Here is a 10,599-nt window from a genome sequence, read left to right on the forward strand (position 1 = left end):
TCCGTTATGAGCAGCGAAAAAAAAAAAGTAAAATAATACCAATGAACCAAATAATGTAGGTATATCTATATTTTTTTATTGTGTTATCTGCAAGTTGTCTGTGTAGCCGCTTGGCGATGGACTGTGAGCCACTGAAGCTGGCAGTGGGGCCCTGCTGGGGGCCATATTGCTACGGGGAAATTTTACAAGTGTGCCAATTCCACACTGGTAGACAAAACTTCTTAATGTTTGTAGTTATCGAGGTGTTAATCTGTTGACTCTTTCTGTCACGATATTTTAATGATTGACTTTTCCATGCCTGTGTTACACCCGCCGCAGCTGCAGCACTGATAGCTTGCAAAGAGAGATGTTTAACTTGCTGACAGTTTCTACAGTTCACTCACTGCTCACAAAGGTCACATGTGGACAAACTAGAACAAAACCAGGCAAATTGATGTTTTTCCTCCTGTGCATTCCCACAGTGCACATGCATGGTGGACAGCAGAGCGACTTATTTCTGCAAGGAGGTATTTCTCGCAACACAGGCCCGCCAATTGGACCACGCATGCCGATACCATGTCCAGTCCCGCGCTGCGTATTTCCTCACTGCGTGCAGAATAAATCTACTGACCAAACATAACAACCTTGCCACCGACCTTGGGGCTTAGCCCCCTCAACCCACTTATTTGTGTCAGTACCAACACTCACAAACACTTGGCTATTTTCCATTACCTTTACGTCCTGGATTGATGCACAAGACTTTGTTGTGGTGTGAATACGCTCTTCATTTGAATGGAGACACGAAGAGGAAAATATTTCATGAGGTGGGCTGAAAAAGACTGCGGTAAGTGAAGGATGGGGCAGCAGGAGGAGGGGCAGGTGGCCAACAGGAGCTATGGGCTGTGGTAAGACACTGTTGGGGCAGCAGGTGGAGGTGCAGGTGGGCAGCTGGAGATATAGGCTGTGGTAAGCCAAGGTTGGGGCAGCAGGAGGAGGTGCAGTTGGGCAACAGGAGCTATGGGCTGTGGTAAGCCAAGGATGGGGCAGCAGGAGGAGGGCAGGTGGGCAACAGGAGCTATGGGCTGTGGTAAGCCAAGGATGGGGCAGCAGGAGGAGGGGCAGGTGGGCAGCAGGAGCTATTGTAGTTACCGGAGGCGGGTGGCTCAAAAACTACTCTCGGTGGGTCTCTGTGACCCTCTGACCTTGTCCGTTATATCTAAAATCCTTTAAAAGCAGGTCCGTTATAACCAGGGTTTACTGTATTTGCCATAACTCAACTCATGCATTAGATAGGACATTTTGGTTAACACCATTAGACGCAGCAGCCATTGGAGAACTCAAATAACGACAAATATGTTTGTGAAAGCTCAATAAAACATAAACTGAATAAACTGGGTAGGCGGTGGCTGAACTGGTAGCGTACTGGGCCCACATTCACCGGGTGGAGGACGATGTGAGTTCGAATCCCCACGCTACCACCTCGGATTTTTCAGTCACCAGCGAGTGGCTTAAAACTACCCACATGCTGCCCTGAAGACCACCCATCAACCCGGACTCTAGAGGAAGCCGTCCAAGCGAATCAAGAATGAGTTCCGGGGGACAGCATGAGCCAATGCAAGATGGCGCCACTATAAACACTCGCCTGCGCCAGAACGGGCTGGGCCGACCATCAGACCCCACCTGGAAGAAGCCTTGGGCCTACCATCAGGCCCCACTGGGAAGATGCCTACTGGCGCAATAGGCAACAACGTAAAAAAAAAATAAAAATAAAATAAAATAATGACGAGTTGAAGTTAAATAATCAGTCCGTAATGTTTATAACACACTGTGCATATAGCTACCACTTGCAGCGGCTATCAAGTAAAGACTAAAATAAACGATTCCATCTTATAGAGAAAAGCCTCCTGATGGTGTATACAAATTTTTCATAAAACGCCAAATAAGTGAAGCACGGAACTGTGTATATAAATTTTCCACCTCATTCCTCGACGGGGTGGGTGCCGGCAAGGAGTGTGTAGTGTTGCTGCGCTATACTGCTCCGCGGAGTCGCATTGCCATGACAACCTTCGCCTCGCCTCGCTTTTCGTGTGGCCACAGAAACTCGCCTCGCCGCTCTCGCTAGCTTCCTCTTTTTCTGTGTGGCCTTACACTCTCAGCCCTAAAGCAGCCCTCTAAAAAGCCCCAAACCAGCCCATTACTAAACCCATAGCACCCTGACAACTCCTTCTCAGCCCCTGTCCTTCCCTTCTACTCTTTTCAGCCCCCTCAGGCACCAAAATCAGACCCAAAATTACCCGTCTCTTTTTTTTCTCTCAGCACTGACAGTAACCCTACAGTCTTATCCCTGCCCTCTCGACCCTAAAAACAGCCCCTTCAGACCCCAATCACCCGCCTCTTAGATCGGCGAAGGCTACGGTGTCTCCTAGTCTTGGGTGACCCGTACTTGATCTTGAGGTTGCGGGCGGGTTCGATCCTAGCATAGGTTATGTCGTGCAGCTCAGCTCGGGACAGTCCTGGGTCAGCTTGGAGGTGGAGTGTGAGGCGCCGACGCAGCTCCTCGGGAAGTTTCCAGTGACGAGACTCCGAGGGTGACCGAGATCTTGACCTATGGGGTAAGGGAGGGGTTAGGAGGGGGAGTTGGGGGGAGGGGAGGAGAAGGAAGGAAGGGAAGGGGGAGGTTGAAGGAGAAAAATAATAAGAAAAAGTAAATATATGATAAGAAAATTTATATTATAAGGAAAGAAAAAATATAAAGAAGAAGAAGAGGAGGAGGAAAGGGAGGAAGGGGAGGGAAGAAGGAAATAATTATAAATATGAAATAATTAAAAAAAATAACTAAAATAAAATAAATATATAAAAAAAAGTGTGCAAGTCTCTCTCTCTCTCTCTCTCTCTCTCTCTCTCTCTCTCTCTCTCTCTCTCTCTCTCTCTCTCTCTCTTCTTCCTTCCTTCCATAACTCAAAACTTCTCTCTCTCTCTCTCTCTCTCTCTCTCTCTCTCTCTCTCTCTCTCTCTCTCTCTCTCTCTCTCTCTCTCTCTCTCTCTCTCTCTCTCTCTCTCTCTCTCTCTCTCTCTCTCTCTCTCTCTCTCTCTCTCTCTCTCTCTCTCTCTCTCTCTCTCTCTCTCTCTTCTTCTTCTTCTCAACCCTTCCATAAATCAAACTTCTCTCTCTCTCTCTCTCTCTCTCTCTCTCTCTCTCTCTCTCTCTCTCTCTCTCTCTCTCTCTCTCTCTCTCTCTCTCTCTCTCTCTCTCTCTCTCTCTCTCTCTCTCTCTCTCTCTCTCTCTCTCTTCTTCCTACCCTTCCATAAATCAAACTTTCTCTCTCTCTCTCTCTCTCTCTCTCTCTCTCTCTCTCTCTCTCTCTCTCTCTCTCTCTCTCTCTCTCTCTCTCTCTCTCTCTCTCTATCGCTCTCTCTCTCTCTCTCTCTCTCTCTCTCTCTCTCTCTCTCTCTCTCTCTCTCTCTCTCTCTCTCTCTCTCTCTCTCTCTCTCTCTCTCTCTCTCTCTCTCTCTCTCTCTTCTTCCTACCCTTCCATAAATCAAACTTTTCTCTCTCTCTCTCTCTCTCTCTCTCTCTCTCTCTCTCTCTCTCTCTCTCTCTCTCTCTCTCTCTCTCTCTCTCTCTCTCTCTCTCTCTCTCTCTCTCTCTCTCTCTCTCTCTCTCTCTCTCTCTCTCTCTCTCTCTCTCTCTCTCTCTCTCTCTCTCTCTTCCTTCCCTTGCATAACTCAACCTTTCTCTCTCTCTCTCTCTCTCTCTCTCTCTCTCTCTCTCTCTCTCTCTCTCTCTCTCTCTCTCTCTCTCTCTCTCTCTCTCTCTCTCTCTCTCTCTCTCTCTCTCTCTCTCTCTCTCTCTCTCTCTCTCTCTCTCTCTCTCTCTCTCTTCTTCCTACCCTTCCATAAATCAAACTTTCTCTCTCTCTCTCTCTCTCTCTCTCTCTCTCTCTCTCTCTCTCTCTCTCTCTCTCTCTCTCTCTCTCTCTCTCTCTCTCTCTCTCTCTCTCTCTCTCTCTCTCTCTCTTTGTCTGTCTCTCTCGCTCTCTCTCTCTCTCTCTCTCTCTCTCTCTCTCTCTCTCTCTCTCTCTCTCTCTCTCTCTCTCTCTCTCTCTCTCTCTCTCTCTCTCTCTCTCTCTCTCTCTCTCTTCTTCCTTGCTCTCTCTTCTTTACCCTTCCATAAATCAGCTTTCTCTCTCTCTCTCTCTCTCTCTCTCTCTCTCTCTCTCTCTCTCTCTCTCTCTCTATCTCCTCAGGTTCCTCTCTGTATAGGGCATGTGAGTGACCTGTGCATCCTGATCCACTCTTAGCCGTAGAGTGATGTGGATGTGACGGGATGTGAGAGAGATGTGGTGACCTGTTGTGACCTCCCCCATTGTGGCTCATCCGACCTGTGGATGTGACATTATTTTTTGGGTGAGAGAAGAGAGAGAGAAAAAGTACAGGCCTGAAGGGCAAAAAAAAAAAAAAATAAATAAATAAATAAACATTAGGCAGGTTACATAAGGATACGTTAGGTTAAGTTAGTTTGATTTAATTTGTCATGCTCAGATTAAGTGTCAAAACGAGGGGTCGCGGGGTTCAAAGTCTCCCATTAAGGAGGTCACGTTAGGTTAGGGCAGTGTGACCCCTAGACTGTGGATTTCCTACCAGAATACCTCACCAAGCTACAGGAATGGAACAAAAGTGTCTGCTACAATTCAATGAAGAAAAATGTAAAGGCCTGCACACCAATACCACATGGGAAACACACCACTATCCACCACAGAGTAAGACCTGCGACCATTATGTTACCAGGCTCCCAGCGAAGGGATATCCAGCACACCAATACCACATGGGAAACACTCCACTATCAACCAAAGAGTAAGACCTGCGACCATTATGTTACCAGGCTACCAGTGAAGGATATCCAGCACACCAATACCACATGGGAAACACTCCATCCACCACAGAGGCAGAGAAAGAGCATGGGACTATATGTTGCCAGGCTACCAGTGAAGGGATATCCAGCACACCAATACCACATGGGAAACACACACCACTATCCACCACAGAGGCAGAGAAAAGACATGGGACTATATGTTACCAGGCTACCAGTGAAGGATATCCAGCATACCAATACCACATGGGAAACACTCCACTATCCACCACAGAGGCAGAGAAAGACATGGGACTATATGTTACCAGGCTACCAGTGAAGGATATCAGCACACCAATACCACAGAAACACTCCACTATCACCACAGAGGCAGAGAAAGACAGCAGGACTATATGTTACCATGCTACCAGTGAAGGATATCCAGCACACCAATACCACATGGGAAACACTCCTGACCAATGGGTTTTAGGTCATGCTCTAAAACCTCCAGCCGACCTCTCAGGGCTGCCGGTCGTAAAGGTTGCCGTCCAGTGGCCGAATGGACTGCGTCTGGTACCACAGGCTACTCCACTGGTGGCCAACAGTTGACCATTAAGACACGGTGTATGTGAGTGAACGCCGTCTGGTTGCCGTCAGAAAGGAGATCACTGATGGGAAACACTTTTCATCTGTCATTGGCAGTAGTCGAAGACCGACCTTCCACCACCACTGGCGAGTTGTGCGGCGACTGGTGGTAGGTCAAACCACCCTGCCGGAACTGAGGTACATTCCTGAGCAGTGACGTCCCGCCCCTCAGCCCGTCCAAGCTCCGTCAACCTGCTCCACAGGTCAAACACACGACCAGAGTGTGTATGGGTCCTCTGCTAACCAAAATAAATCACTGCAGGACATGGCGTGCTTTTACACCAGTAACAATGAGAGTCTGTAAATGCTGTTATTCACTTCAAAAAGAACTGTTCATTTCATCTTCTGCTCTGCCCAGGGTGACGGAAATGCTTTAGAACGAATGTTACATACATACTAACAACAGGTTAAACCAAGAGTAGCTTGGAGCATTTTTGCATGTCTGCGGCACATAGAGGCGGCAGGGGTCACAAATATCCGTCTTTGCTGCAGTGAAGTACAGGATACTTTCATTACCTTTATAAGTAACTGTTTTTTACAAATAATTTACAGAAATAAGAATGGGAAATGTGTAATATAACTGGGTGAAGATATATGTGCTGTAACCGTCAGCTGCAGCTCGTTAAGGGAGGTGCCGTCCTCATTGCGACAGGAGATGTACTGGTCCTTGCCTGTCGGCCACCCGGTCAGCGTGGTGGGCGTCTTGGCCTGACTCAGGTGTGAGAGGCCAAAGGTGTGAATCTTACGTCCAGCCACCCACTGGACGGACACTAAACTTCCAGCCGTTCAGTCGCCAGACAAGGCTTTGCCACCTATGTAAGGTGGGGAGCGGTGGGTGTGAATCGCAAGCATTGTGTTTAGCAGGTGGTCGTTAGCAGGTCGTGAAGTCAGTGTGACTGTAGCTTTAAGTGTTTGGGGAAAAAAAAAATCGTGTTATGTAAATTAGGTTCACGTTCGAGTTAGTCTAAATGTTTTCAGCTTGCAGTGTGGCCCAGCAGTTATGTGCATAGCTGGGCACGATAACAGAAAACCTTATTCGATGATAACCGATAACTGATAATGGAAAACCTTAATGGTGATAACCGATATTTAACTGGAACACAAATATATGGCGATGACCGATAACCAATACCGATATAAATCCATAATTCCGATACTAGCTAGCGATAAGTCCGATGCGAAAACGATACTATATTGATATTTCAAATAAAAACAAAGATGAATTCAAATTTTCATTATCTGTATTTTATAAAACTTACAAAACACAAAAACCACGTTGACACGTACAGACGGTAATACTAGAAAGCGCCTGAACGGTTACAGCGGTTATTTGGCGTCCCCACCGTCAAAGCTGGTGTTCTGTTTACAAACACTGGTCTCTCGTGAGCTCGCATGCTCCAGACCAACAGCGTGAACCTGTACAGTCTCCATCAAAAGATTTTTAACCGTAATTAAGAGTTGCTGGGCTGAATCAGACATACAGTACCACTACCACCATCCCGCTGTTTCTAACACGACACTGTACGAGTTGTATTTATATGTACAGGAGTGTCGTTCTTGAAATGGCGAGGATGTGCTTACAAAGATTCAACCTTGCACACTCTGTTAAATTGTTAAGCTGTGGGAAGAGTACATGGAATGCTTTGATGAAATAAGATTATCTTATCAGAAAAAAGGCCAAGACTATCTGAAACTGGAGGACAGAGACTGGACTGTCAACTTAAATGATTTTCTCTTTGATATATTGATAAAACAAAAAAATAACCTCAATCTTAATGTTGCAATGCTAAGGAAAATCTCTTCACAGTGATTTGTATAATATTTTTCTCATTTGTTGATTGATTTTGCTCAGTCAGAGGCGACGTTTTTTTCTTCAAAACGGAAAAAAGTAGTGATTATGCTATTCATTGGTTACAACACTGTCTGTACATGTTCTATCAGATTTTTCATCATTGGCCGTGGTTGGCGTCAGCCTTCCACCACCACGGCCGAGTTGTGCGGCGACTGGTGGTAGGTCAAACCCTGCTGCCGGAAATGAGGTACATTCCCTGAGCAGCGTGGCGTCCCGCCCCTCAGCCGTCAAGCTCCGTCCCCTCAACCTGTCACAGGTCAAATACACAACCAAGTATTATGGGTCACCTGCCTAACCAAAATAAATGCTGCCAGGACATGGCGTGCACACCAGTAACAATGAGGTCTAATAAGCTATTGGCTGTTATTCGCTTCAAAAAGAACTGTTCATTTCATCTTCTGCTCTGCCCAGGAGTGTGAAATGCTTTAGAGCAGATGTAATGTTACATACATACTAACAACAGAGTTAAACAGAGGTGCTTGGAGCATTTTTTACATCTCTGACACATAAGGCGGCGAAGTCACAAATATCCGTCTTTGCTGCAGTGAAGTACAAGATTTTCATTACCTTTATAAGTAACTGTTTTTTTACAAATAATTTAGAAATAAGAATGGGAAATGTGTAATATAACTGGGTGAAGATATTATGTACTGTAACACGCCAGCTGCAGGTCGTTAAGGGATGCTAAGCCCCTCATGACAGGACGCACTGGTCCTGCCTGTCGCCACCGGGTCATGACAGGCGCCTTGGCCTGACTCCAGGTGTGGGAGGCCACAGGTGAATTTGCCGGCCCCACTGACGGACACTAAACCACCACCGGTAGCTGCTCAGTCGACGACCACTTTGCCACCTATGTGGTTGGGGAGCGGGTGAACTTGTACTTTGAGGCTCCAGGTGGTCGCAGCAGGTCGTGGAAGCTGTGTGACTGTAGCTTAAGTGTTTGGGAAAAAAAAAAAAAATGCGTGTTAGGTAAATTAGGTTCACGTTCGAAGTTCGTCTAAATGTTTTCAGCTTGCAGTGTGGCCTGAAGGAAAGTTATGTGTGTGTGTGTGTGTGTGTGTGTGTGTGTGGTAAAATAAACTGAAAAGCTTCACTTCTAACACAACAGGTAAAACACACACACCTACACACACACACACAGGATTAACACACCTTCCCCCCTCTGTACCCACCACTGCACTCCCCACCCCGCTCCTCCCCCACCCCAAGCTCCATACCCCAACCCTCCCACACATACCAGACCCCGATCCCGTCCCTTCTTTTGTACTTGTTCCATTTTAAGCAGTAAAATTAGCCACTCCATGATGTATAAATTTTCCTCCTGATGGCTGCTGCACATTAAATAAACCGTTTAATAATAGTATTATTATTATTAGTATTAGTATTATTAGATAATACCGTGCAACCTTTTTTGTAAGCCGCCCAAAGCAATGACTCCACCTCCGTTCACCTGTGCAATACAGGAACTGACACCTGTGGAAGAGAAAGAAAAAAGAGTTGTGTCCACAGCCTTACAATGTCTGAGGGTTACGATTAGATTAAATTTATTCCCCTTCACTCCAGATGGGAAATGTGTGAAGACAGGGGGGTGACAAGAATCCCCCTATTAGGTAATTCATGCACAGAAGCTGAAGGTTAGGATTTACATTTTTGGCTTGCAAGTGTGTGTTCAACGGAGGTTCAGGATAGGGAGGGATGTTAGAATAAAGCTGAAATGTTGTATGCAGAAACAGCTGCCTGATTAGCAAATACTGCACACCAAATCTACTGCAAAAAATGAGTTTGCCTACCCAATTACTTAAATACACACCACACAAAATCTACCAAAAAAAAATAGTTTGGCAAAAATAGGTTTTACCCAATTACTTAAATGCTACTTTTCAAAATCTACCACAAAAAATAGTTTGCCTACAATTACTTAAATACTACACACAAAATCTACCACAAAAATAGACATAGTTGTGCAATTTAGCAAATACTACACCAACACAGTCTACCACAAAAAATAGTTTGGCTACTTAATTGCTTAAATACACACCAAATCTACCAAAAATAGTTTGGCACATACAATCACTTAAATACACACCAAAATCTACCACAAAAAAATAGTTTGCCTACCCAATTACTTAATACACACAAAATCTACCACAAAATAGTTGCCACAATCACTTAAATACACCAAATCTCTACCAAAAAAAAAGTTATTACTATATTTCTTAACACACACAAAGTCTACCATGAAAAAAGATTAACTTCTATATTACTTAAATACACCAAATCCTACCAGAAAAAAATTGTTTTGGCCCGATTATAAATACACACCAAAGTCTACCACAAAATAGTTTGCCTACTTAATTGCTTAAATACACTTAAAATCTACCACAGAAATAAGTTTGGCTACAAAAACTTAAATACACACCAAAATCTACTACAAAAAATAGTTTGGACTACCCAATTGCTTAAATACACACAAATCTACCACCAAAAATAGTTTGGCCTACCCAATGCTTAAATATACCACACCAAAATCTACCACAAAAATAGTTTGCCTACCCAATTAGCTTAAATACTACACACACCAAATCTACTACAAAAATAGTTTGGCTACCAATTACTTAAATACACACAAAATCTACCTACAAAAATAGTTTGCCTACCTAATTACTTAAATACACACCAAAATCTACTACAAAAAATAGTTCACGTGCCCAATTTTAAAATACACACCAAAATCTACCACAAAAATAGTTTAATTGCTTAAATACACAAAATCTACAAAAAATAGTTTGCTACCCAATTACTTAAATACACACCAAAATCTACACCACAAAATAGTTTGGCTACTCAATCACTTAAATACACACCAAAATCTACCAAAAAAAAGCTGGCTACCATATTTCTTAACACGCAAAATCTACCATGAAAAAAGATTAGCTACCATATTACTTAAATACACCAAAATCTGCCAAGAAAAATTGTTTGGCTACCCATTACTTAAGAGAGGATGACCGAGAGTCAGTTAAGAGAGCAAGAAGATGTGCCAGTAGAGCGCCCTTTACGGAACCCATACTAGCGACCAGATGAAGGTTAGAAGTGGAAAGGTGCTCTTGAATCTTCGGTTGGATTGATTCAAGCTTTAGGGAAAATAAAGCTATAGGGCCGGTAGTTTGAGGGATTGGAGCGGTCACCCTTCTTCCAAACACCAGGCTGTACAAGGCATACTTCCAGCAGGAAGGAAGATAGATGTTGATAGGCAGAGACGAAAGAGTTTGAC

The 10,599-nt window shown here is 44.6% G+C and overlaps 1 long non-coding RNA gene across 3 annotated transcripts in view; it reads right to left on the minus strand.

Moving 5' to 3' along the window:
* Positions 1-2,617, minus strand: part of LOC126996786 (uncharacterized) — a 21,257-nt gene extending 18,640 nt beyond the window's left edge. For 2 of the 3 annotated variants that reach the window (XR_007751597.1, XR_007751596.1), the window contains exon 1: positions 2,423-2,617. This is a non-coding gene — a long non-coding RNA (uncharacterized LOC126996786). The remainder of the gene's footprint in view (positions 1-2,422) is intronic. The other variant, XR_007751598.1, reaches the window with a different exon arrangement.
* Between the last annotated feature and the right edge of the window lie 7,982 nt (positions 2,618-10,599).

Source organism: Eriocheir sinensis, chromosome 1 (genome assembly GCF_024679095.1).
Source record: "Eriocheir sinensis breed Jianghai 21 chromosome 1, ASM2467909v1, whole genome shotgun sequence".
NCBI classification, from domain to species: domain Eukaryota; kingdom Metazoa; phylum Arthropoda; class Malacostraca; order Decapoda; family Varunidae; genus Eriocheir; species Eriocheir sinensis.